Genomic DNA, 10,000 nt, shown 5'->3' on the forward strand with positions numbered 1-10,000 from the left:
TTAACATAGTTATTGGTCTATAATTTTTAAGATCTGCAATGTCCCCTTTTCGTTTATAAATTAATTTTACTAATCCTATCCCCATAAAATAACTGGTTTCTTCCTTTTTAAAAATTTCGTCATACACATCTTTTAAAATTGGTGTCTTACATTTCTAAAAACCTTATAAAATTCACTTGGAAGACCATCTTTTCCTGGACTTTTACCATTATTTAGCTGCATGATTGCTTCATCTATTTCTTCTTTTCCAATTCCCCTTTCACATAATTTTTTATCACCATTATCTATCTTTATTTTGATTTTCCCTACCAGAAATTCAATTTCTTCTCTACCCACTCCTTCCCTTTTAAACAAATTTTCATAATAATCTTTTATTTCTTTTAAAACTTCTTCTTTTTCTTTTACCTTTCCTCCTCCTTTTCCTATTAATTCTTTAATCATTCCTGCTCTCTGTCTGTTTTTTTCCATATTAAAAAAGAACCTTGTACATTTTTCACCTTCCACTAAGTATTTTGCTTTACTTCTTATCATTGCTCCTTTATATTTTTTGTCTTCTATATCCTTTATTTTTTCCTCCAACATTACGGTTTTCTGTAAATTGACAACCTCCTTACTTAGCTCATCTCTTAATTCTATTCTTATTTCTTTTTCTTTTCTTTTTTTAATTTTCTGTATTATTTTACTATGTTCTCTTGCACATTTTCCAATGTCATATTTTAAATTATCCCACCAAATTCTCTTTTCATCCTTATACATCTGATTTCCTTTTTCCTTTTTTATTAATACCTCTATTTGTTCCTTAAAATTCTCATCTTTTAAAATCTCAGTGTTTAACATCCATATTCCCGGCCCTCTTTTAAAATTATTCATATCAACTTGTATACATACAACTTTATGATCACTTAACATTGTTTCCTTGTAATATATAGTATCTATTATCTTCAACATTTCCCTTTTACTTATCAAGAAATCTATTCTACTTCTGCATATAAAATTCTTCAACGCCTGTTGCCTTGAGAATTCTCGTATCCCCTCGTTTCTTTCTCTCCAAACGTCCACAAAGTTATTTTCTTCCATTAGACTTTTTAATTCCTTCCTTCCACTATCAGATTTAAAAACCATCCCATCTGCAATATCCATCTTGCTAAACGTAGTGTTAAAATCCCCCATAATTAAAATATTCTCCCATTTCACAATAATATCTTTTAGTTTCTTAAAAAATAACACCTTTTCTTTTTCTACCACAGGAGCATGAATATTACACAGAACTATATCTGTCTCCCCTCCATCATTTTCACTATCAAACACTTTCCTTGCTTATCATCATAAACCACTTGTGCTTTTTCACACACGCCCTTTTTAATTAAAAATGCTACTCCCCTACCTAGCCTCCCATCACCATTACTATAAAATATATCACCTTTCCATTTTTTTTAAAACTTTCCATTACTTCATCCCTCCAATTTGTTTCTTGAACCACTAAAACATTTGATCTACTACACAAAAGTTTCAACTTTTCAAATTTCCCTGTTTCTAGTAACCCTCTTACATTAAGTGTTGCAATTTTCAAGAACATAATACATAGCAAAGTACATATTATTCTGAACATTCATCAACTTTTCCCAGCTGCATTAATACCTCAAAACTATTTTCACCATAGTCTCTTTTTTTAAATACTTTCTCTTTCAGTTCTTTTTTTTTAATTATATGTCTGTTTTGTACATTCTCTAAATTTGGTTTTACCTTTAGTTGTCTTCTTCTTGTTATTGTAACCTTTTCCCAGTCATTTTTGTTGTCTTCTTTTCTCCCTAGCGTTGCTTTCTCTATCATTTGCATTTCCTGCCTTTCCTTTTCCTCTTCTCTTGTTTGTTTCAAGATTACCGTTTGTATTCCATGTCCTTCTTCTTCTTGCTCTTTTTCCATTTCACAGTACTTCTGTTCCTCCTCTGCATCTTCTCCTATTTGATTCTCATCTTCTTCCTCAGTCTGTTCTGTTTGTTCATCCTCCTTTGCGTCGTCCACATCCTGTGATTTCTCCATTTCATCCACTTGCTCATATTCTTTATCCGTTTCAGCATCTTCCTCTATCCAGCATTCACATTTCACCAGTACTTTACGACACTCCGGGCATCTTACAGCATCACATTCCCTCGAAAAATGTCCCTTTTCTCCACAATTCTGACAGGAAAAGTCTGGACAGTCCTTCAAAATGTGTCCCGGTTTCATACACAATCTACAGATCTTCATTTGACGATCATGTATGATCCTAAAATATTGCACTCCCTCTGCAGTATCAAATCTCGTGCTGTAAGGCAGTGATAACACCTCCTTAGGGAATTTCACACGGACATATCTTGTTCCATCTGTAATTGTAGTGTCTGGATAGTACCTTCTTCTTATTGCAGATGTAACTTTAACTCCCCATGTTTGCAATTTTGCCATTATTTCTTCATCTGTTATATAAGCTGGTAAGTGCATGAATGAAACAACACACTCTCTTTCTTGAAGATTCCTCACTTCACACACAATTCCTTTTACTGTTAGTCCTTCCTTTAAAACTTCACATGCTTCTTCATCCGTTACGGTTACCTCATACTCATTATTTAATCTTGGTCTTACCGCTAACACTTTACTCAGTCCAACTTTTTCAATCACCGCTTTTATCACATCCTCCACCCTTCGATCTCTTACTTCTGTAGCATTAACAATCACTGTGGCCTCCTTTGAGTAATGTTTTTGTTGTTCATTATCTTCCATCTCATTCCTTTGTCTTCTCACCTCACTTGTCTTTGTTGATTTCCTTTGCTTTATTCTTTCTCCAGTATCTTTTTGAAGTTCTTTACTGTTGCTTTTTTCCTCAGCCATGTCTTTGCCATTGCCATGTTGTTCCTCCATAATCAAAACTTTAAGAGCTTTAAAGCTCCTTTGGCCCTAAGCAGTAAATTCTGCTCAGGGCCCTAAAAAATAATAAAACAAACCAAGAAAAAAATAAATATTTAACTAAATACAATATAATATAAGACAAACCAAAAACAAACACATGGGAGAGCCTTTCTCTCCCTACTGCCACCTCTTACTTCCTGGAATGTACCAACAATCACAGGTGCTCAGGGTGGTATGGCCGTAAGCGAAGACTGCCGCAAAGAGAAGGCTATTTAGAGATAAGCCAATCTAATCGCCAGTACATTATATAAGTAGGAAAGAAAACCCAAAAGCTTAAAGCACCTGGTATTCCTAGCCGGTCTCTCATCCAAGTACTAACCAGACCTAAGCCTGCTAAGATTCAGAGATTGGGCATCGACTCTTTTTTTTTTTTTTTTTTTTTTTTTTTTTTGCACAATTATTATATAATTTGTGAAATTTTCCAAAAAGTTTAAAGCACCTGGTATTCCCAGGCAGTCTCCCATCCATGTACTAACCAGGCCCAAACCTGCTAATATTCAGAAATCGGGCATTGACTCTATTTTTTGGCAAAATTCTTATATACTAAGTGAAAATTTTCCAAAAAGTTTAAAGCACCTGGTATTCCCAGGCAGTCTCCCATCCATGTACTAACCAGACCCAAACCTGCTAATATTCAGAGACCGGCATTGACTCTATTTTTTGGCAAAATTATCATATACTAACTGAAAAATTTCCAAAAAGCTTACAGCTCCTGGTATTCCCAGGCAGTCTCCCATCCAAGTACTAACCAGGCCCAAACCTGCTTAGCTTCCGAGATCAGACGAGATCGGGCATAGCCAGGTTGGTATGGCCGTAAGCGAAGACTGCCGCAAAGAGAAGGCTATTTAGAGATCAGCCAATCTAATCGCCAGTACATTATATAAGTAGGAAAGAAAACCCAAAATCTTAAAGCACCTGGTATTCCTAGCCGGTCTCTCATCCAAGTACTAACCAGACCTAAGCCTGCTAAGATTCAGAGATTAGGCATTGACTCTTTTTTTTTTTTTTTTTTTGCAAAATTATTATATAATTTGTGAAATTTTCCAAAAAGTTTAAAGCACCTGGTATTCCCAGGCAGTGTCCCATCCATGTACTAACCAGGCCCAAACCTGCTAATATTCAGAAATCGGGCATTGACTCTATTTTTTGGCAAAATTATTATATACTTAGTGAAAATTTTCCAAAAAGTTTAAAGCACCTGGTATTCCCAGGCAGTCTCCCATCCAAGTACTAACCAGACCCAAACCTGCTAATATTCAGAGACCGGTATTGACTCTATTTTTTGGCAAAATTATTATATACTAAGTGAAAAATTTCCAAAAAGCTTACAGCACCTGGTATTCCCAGGCAGTCTCCCATCCAAGTACTAACCAGGCCCAAACCTGCTTAGCTTCCGAGATCAGACGAGATCGGACATAGCCAGGTTGGTATGGCCGTAAGCGAAGACTGCCGCAAAGAGAAGGCTATTTAGAGATCAGCCAATCTAATCGCCAGTACATTATATAAGTAGGAAAGAAAACCCAAAAGCTTAAAGCACCTGGTATTCCTAGCCGGTCTCTCATCCAAGTACTAACCAGACCTAAGCCTGCTAAGATTCAGAGATTGGGCATTGACTCTTTTTTTTTTGGCAAAATTATTATATAATTTGTGAAATTTTCCAAAAAGTTTAAAGCACCTGGTATTCCCAGGCAGTCTCCCATCAATGTACTAACCAGGCCCAAACCTGCTAATATTCAGAAATCGGGCATTGACTCTATTTTTTGGCAAAATTATTATATACTAAGTGAAAATTTTCCAAAAAGTTTAAAGCACCTGGTATTCCCAGGCAGTCTCCCATCCATGTACTAACCAGACCCAAACCTGCTAATATTCAGAGACCGGCATTGACTCTATTTTTTGGCAAAATTATTATATACTAACTGAAAAATTTCCAAAAAGCTTACAGCACCTGGTATTCCCAGGCAGTCTCCCATCCAAGTACTAACCAGGCCCAAACCTGCTTAGCTTCCGAGATCAGACGAGATCGGGCATAGCCTTTTTTTTTTTTTTTTTTTTTTTTTTTATTAAAGAAATTGTTCAATTCAAACATACATATCAAATATTAACATACAAAGGTACATAATATGCTTTCTTTAACATAGACAATCCTAAAGTTTTGGGCTGTCAGACATCTTACAAATTATAACTAAAAAACACTCATTACATTGTTTAATCTTTTAAAAATGACAATTCCATCCCCAGGTCATTTAAAACCTTTAAGACCTCCTGAGTAAAAACATAATTAAAAAGATTCATTGTTCCCTCCAACCTAAAGTAATAAAACAGACATTCAACATATTTCTCAACTTTTCTCCTAAACATTCCCCACACATCAATTAAAACATTTTCTTTTTTCACCACTACTCTTCTTTCCCATACCGCACTTTTCATCAACATCACAAGTAAATTAATGATCTTCTTGTTTTTACAATTTTCATTAATTCCCAACATGAACACCTTTTCCCACTCAAATTTCCCAATTTCAACTCCTCTCAAAATTAAAATCATGTTTTTACATCTCTCATTAAAAACTTTCAGCTCATCACAATATAAAAACAAGTGTAAAAACCCTTCATCTGCATCTTGGCATACTTTACATGTGGCACTTTCCTCCATCCCAATTTTGTTTAAAATCACATCTGTGAATACTGCTTTGTTCCTGATAAAATACTCCATATTCTCCAGTTTCGTCTGTACAATTTTACCACTCATGTTCCTCCATATATTCTCTTCTTTTACATCATTGAACAACCGTATCCAGTATTCGTTTACAACAGGTTTCTTAAAAACAGTATCTCTAAAAACACAATAAAACATTTTCACAGTACATTCATTAAAAGCACACAGTTTTTCCCCTAGCCTCACATACACATCTTTCCCAGGTTTCTCTTCTTCCATGTTGTCAATTCTGTTTATCCACTCTTGAGGTATTGCATTCTTAATTACATCATACTTGTTTGTTATCTCTCGTCTGCTATAATCCTCCTTTGCCTCCTCCATCACATCCACAATGTATTGCACTGGTAAAAACCCCTCTTTGAATTCATATAAAACATCTCTGACTTTCGTGATTCCCACATCCCACCAATTCTTAAAAAAAACCTCCTTCCCTTGACTTAAAATGCCGTTGTTTAAGAATAAAGGCTGATTTAAAATGTTCTCTCTGCCTTGTGGCTTAAAATGCACATTCGTTAAAAATTTGCCCCATGCCCCCATCAGTTCTTTATAAAAATCTGGCAGCCCCTCCGTCATCCATTTTTTAACTTTCATCCATAAAATGTTGTCCCCCAAATTAAAATTACTACACTTACTTAAAAAATGCCCCATTGTTCTCTTCCATGCCACTTCGTTTTCTTCATCCAAGTACTTTTTTATTATTTTCACTCTCAAGCTGTTCTTTCTTTGCTCCACATCCATTAACCCCAGTCCTCCCTTCTTCACTGCTCCTATTAAAGTGTTGTATGCTATTCTTGGTGGCTTCCCTTCCCATAAAAAATCTAAAAAACATTTTTTCAGCCTTTTTTCTACCCACAACGGCATAGATGACACATATAAAACATACCACAATTTCGAAACCATTAAAACATTAAGAACTAAAACCTTCCCTTTCAAAGTTAATGTTCTCATTCTCCAAAAATTCAATCTTCTTTCAATCCCTCCTAAAGCTTCTTCCCACATAGTTTCATCTGCTTTCTTTTCATCCCTCCCCATTAAAACACCTAAAATCTTCATTTCTTTAGTTTCCTTAAAGGTAAAATGTTCTGTTAAAACCGGTGCCCCTCCAAATCTCATATACAGCGTTTTGTCCTCATTTACTTTAGCTCCTGATCCCCTACAATACTTTTGTACAATTTGAATTGCATTTTCCACACTCTTCAGATCTTTTAACAATAATGTTGTGTCATCGGCGTACTGAAAAATTTTACTTTCCCCTCCCTCGATGCCTATGCCTTTTATCCCCTCTCCATGTTTTACAGCCAATCCCAAAGGTTCTGCAACTAAAGAATATAAAAGAGCTGACAACGGACATCCTTGTCTTATCGATCTAGTAATTTTAAAACACTGTGTTAAAAACCCATTACATTTAATTTTTGTTATTGCGCCTTTGTATAAAATCCTAATCCATTTCATAAAATTCTCTCCAAAACCAAAACTTTTTAAAACATCAAATAAAAAACCATGCTCCACCCTGTCAAAAGCTTTCTCAAAATCTAAACTGATAATAAACCCATCTTTATTGCTTTCATGTATGTATCTTATCATATCTTTTATACTAATAGTTGTATCTGCTATGTCTCTCCCTTTCACTCCGTACACTTGGTTAGTTTTAATTATACTCGGCATGACTTCTTTCAATCTGTTGGCTAAAATTTTAGATAAAATCTTTAAATCAGTATTCAGCATTGTAATCGGTCTATAGTTCTTTAAATCTGTCTTCTCTCCTTTTCTCTTGTATATCAATTTCATTAAACCCATTCCCATTCTTTGATTTAATTCTCCTTTCTTAAACACCTCTACATATACTTCTTTTAAAATGCTAGTTAAAAAATCTTTAAAAACTATATAAAATTCACTCCCCAAACCATCTACACCTGGACTTTTCTTTTTGTTTAATTCACTTATTGCTCTTTTAATCTCTTCTTCTCTTATCTCTTCATCACATTCTTTTTTGTCTACTTCTCCTACTGTTGTTTTTATTTGCTTCAGTAACTCCAGTTTCTCTTCTTCCCCCACCCCCTCAGTACTAAACAGGTTCTCATAGTATGCCTTTATTTCTTTTAATATTTCCTCATTAGTTTCCACAACTACACCATTTTTCCCTCTTATTTCTTTAATCATTCCAGCCTTCCCTCTTATTTTTTCTAAATCAAAAAAAAACTTTGTACATTTTTCACCCTCCACAGTATATTTAGCTTTACTTCTTAGTCTTGCGCCTTCATATTTTTCCTCTTCCATTTCTTTCAATATTCCCTCCAATTATTTTATTTTTTGTATATCTTTCCCATTCTCATTTAATTCTTTTTCCAATTTTTCTCTTATTTCTCTCTCCTTCTTCCTCTTACTTCTCTGTATTAATTTACTGTACTTTATTGTGAATTTTTTAACTAAATATTTAACATTTTCCCACCATATCCTTTTATCTTCGCCGTACATTCCATTCTCCTTTTCTTTTTCAATAATTTCTTTAATACTTAACACATAGTCCTCATTCTTCAAAACCTCTACATTTAATACCCATACCCCCGGCCCTTTCTTCACTGAACTCCAGTCTATTTGCATAAAAATTGGTTTATGGTCACTTAAGCTTGATTCTTCATATTTAATATTACCGATAAATCCTTCAATGTTCCTTGTACATAAAATAAAATCAATCCTAGTCTTACACATAAAATTACCCAATAATTGCCTCCTTGAATATTCTTTCTTTTTTTCGTTTCTTTCTCTCCATACATCAATTATATTATTTTCTTCCATTAATAATTTCAGTTCTTTTCTTCCTTTATCATTTTTAAAAACCATTCCCTCTCCCATTTCTAATTTACTGAAAACAGTATTAAAATCACCCATCATAATAACTTCTTTATGTTTCTTTAAAAATTCTCTTAATACATTAAAATATTCCTTCTTTTCATTCTCTACTGTTGGTGCATGAATATTAACTAAAATAACTTTTTTCTCCTCATACTCCATTTCAACCGCAATACATTTCCCATCCATGTCATTATATATTGTTTTACACGATACACCACTGTTTTCTTTTATTAAAACTGCAACTCCTCTTCCCAGCCTCCCATCACCATTGTTATATAAAATCTCTCCGCTCCAACTTTTCCTTATTTCAGTCATGTACTCTTCCCTCCAGTTAGTTTCTTGTAATAAAATCACATCTTCTCCTTTACACATTTCTTTCACTTTTTCAAATTTTCCCATGTCTGACAGCCCTCTAGCATTAAAAGTCACTATTCTTAACAGCATAAAACATATAGAAACATGCATAAAACCCATAAACTCAGTCCACCTCCTCCAAACCCTTTAGCAACTCATACTTATTTGTACATTCAAAACCATCTTCTTTAAGCACTCTTTTTCTTGCAGTATCTAAATTGGGTATTACCTTCACAGATCTTCTTCTTTTTGATGATTTCCCCTGCGTCTCCTCATTTTCTTGTCCTTGTTCACACTCTTTTGTAGCATCATTAATTTCTACTTTTGCACACTGTCCATCACATCCATCGGTGTACATAAAATTCCCTCCTGTTGTGCATCACTCAATACTTTATTCCTTTCATCATCCAGTTCCATAGTATCCAAAGCATTTTGCAAGCTGTCAGTCAAATCCATCTGTGACCAAATTCCCCCATCCTGTAGTGTTTGTATAATCGGTTCGGTACACTCTTTCTGTTGTTCTATATCCTTATTTAATTCCAGTCCTTCACCTCGTACTGTTTCTCCATCAACTCGCTGTTCGTTGTCTCTTTCATGCACCTGCCCGCCCACCTGCTGCTCCTCCTCCTCCTCCTCACCCTGCATCCAACACTCACACTTATTTAAAACCAAATTGCAATCCGGGCACGTCACAGCATTGCAATTTCTCGCGAAATGGCCTCTCTCCTCGCATTTATGGCACGTGAACTCCGGGCAGTCCTTCACCACATGGTCTGGGCTCATGCACAGCCGACAAGTCTTAACCTGATGACTGTGCATCACCCGAAAATATTGTGGTCCCTCTGCCGTTTCTATTTTTGTGCTGTAAGGGAGGGAGGCCACCTCCTTCGGGAACCGTGCCTTTACGTATCTCGTCCCATCCTCAATGCTGGTGCCCGGATAAACACGCCGCTTTATTTTTGAAATTGGGGAAACCCCCCAAACCTCCAGTTTATTTAAAATCTCTTCATCAGCAAGGTAGACGGGCAGATGCATGAAAGAGACAACATAGTCTCTGTTTTGAAGTTTTTTTATCTCACAGTTCACTCCATTTATTACCAATCCCTCAGTCAGTTTATCACAAGTTTCTTCT

At 35.2% G+C, this 10,000-nt stretch overlaps 1 protein-coding gene and 2 non-coding genes across 5 annotated transcripts in view; all 3 read right to left on the bottom strand.

Annotated features, from left to right (window-relative positions):
• LOC127947410 (glutamic acid-rich protein-like) overlaps positions 1–10,000 on the bottom strand; it is a 255,412-nt gene that overhangs the window by 21,609 nt on the left and 223,803 nt on the right. The gene's annotated exons all lie outside the window — the stretch shown is intronic.
• LOC127948294 (5S ribosomal RNA) lies at positions 3,644–3,762 on the bottom strand. The gene has a single exon (XR_008152037.1). It is a non-coding gene; the product is annotated as a 5S ribosomal RNA (ribosomal RNA).
• Positions 4,266–4,384, bottom strand: LOC127947514 (5S ribosomal RNA). The gene has a single exon (XR_008151313.1). It is a non-coding gene; the product is annotated as a 5S ribosomal RNA (ribosomal RNA).

The sequence above is a fragment of the Carassius gibelio genome, chromosome A25 (assembly GCF_023724105.1).
Source record: "Carassius gibelio isolate Cgi1373 ecotype wild population from Czech Republic chromosome A25, carGib1.2-hapl.c, whole genome shotgun sequence".
Classification (NCBI taxonomy): Eukaryota; Metazoa; Chordata; class Actinopteri; order Cypriniformes; family Cyprinidae; genus Carassius; species Carassius gibelio.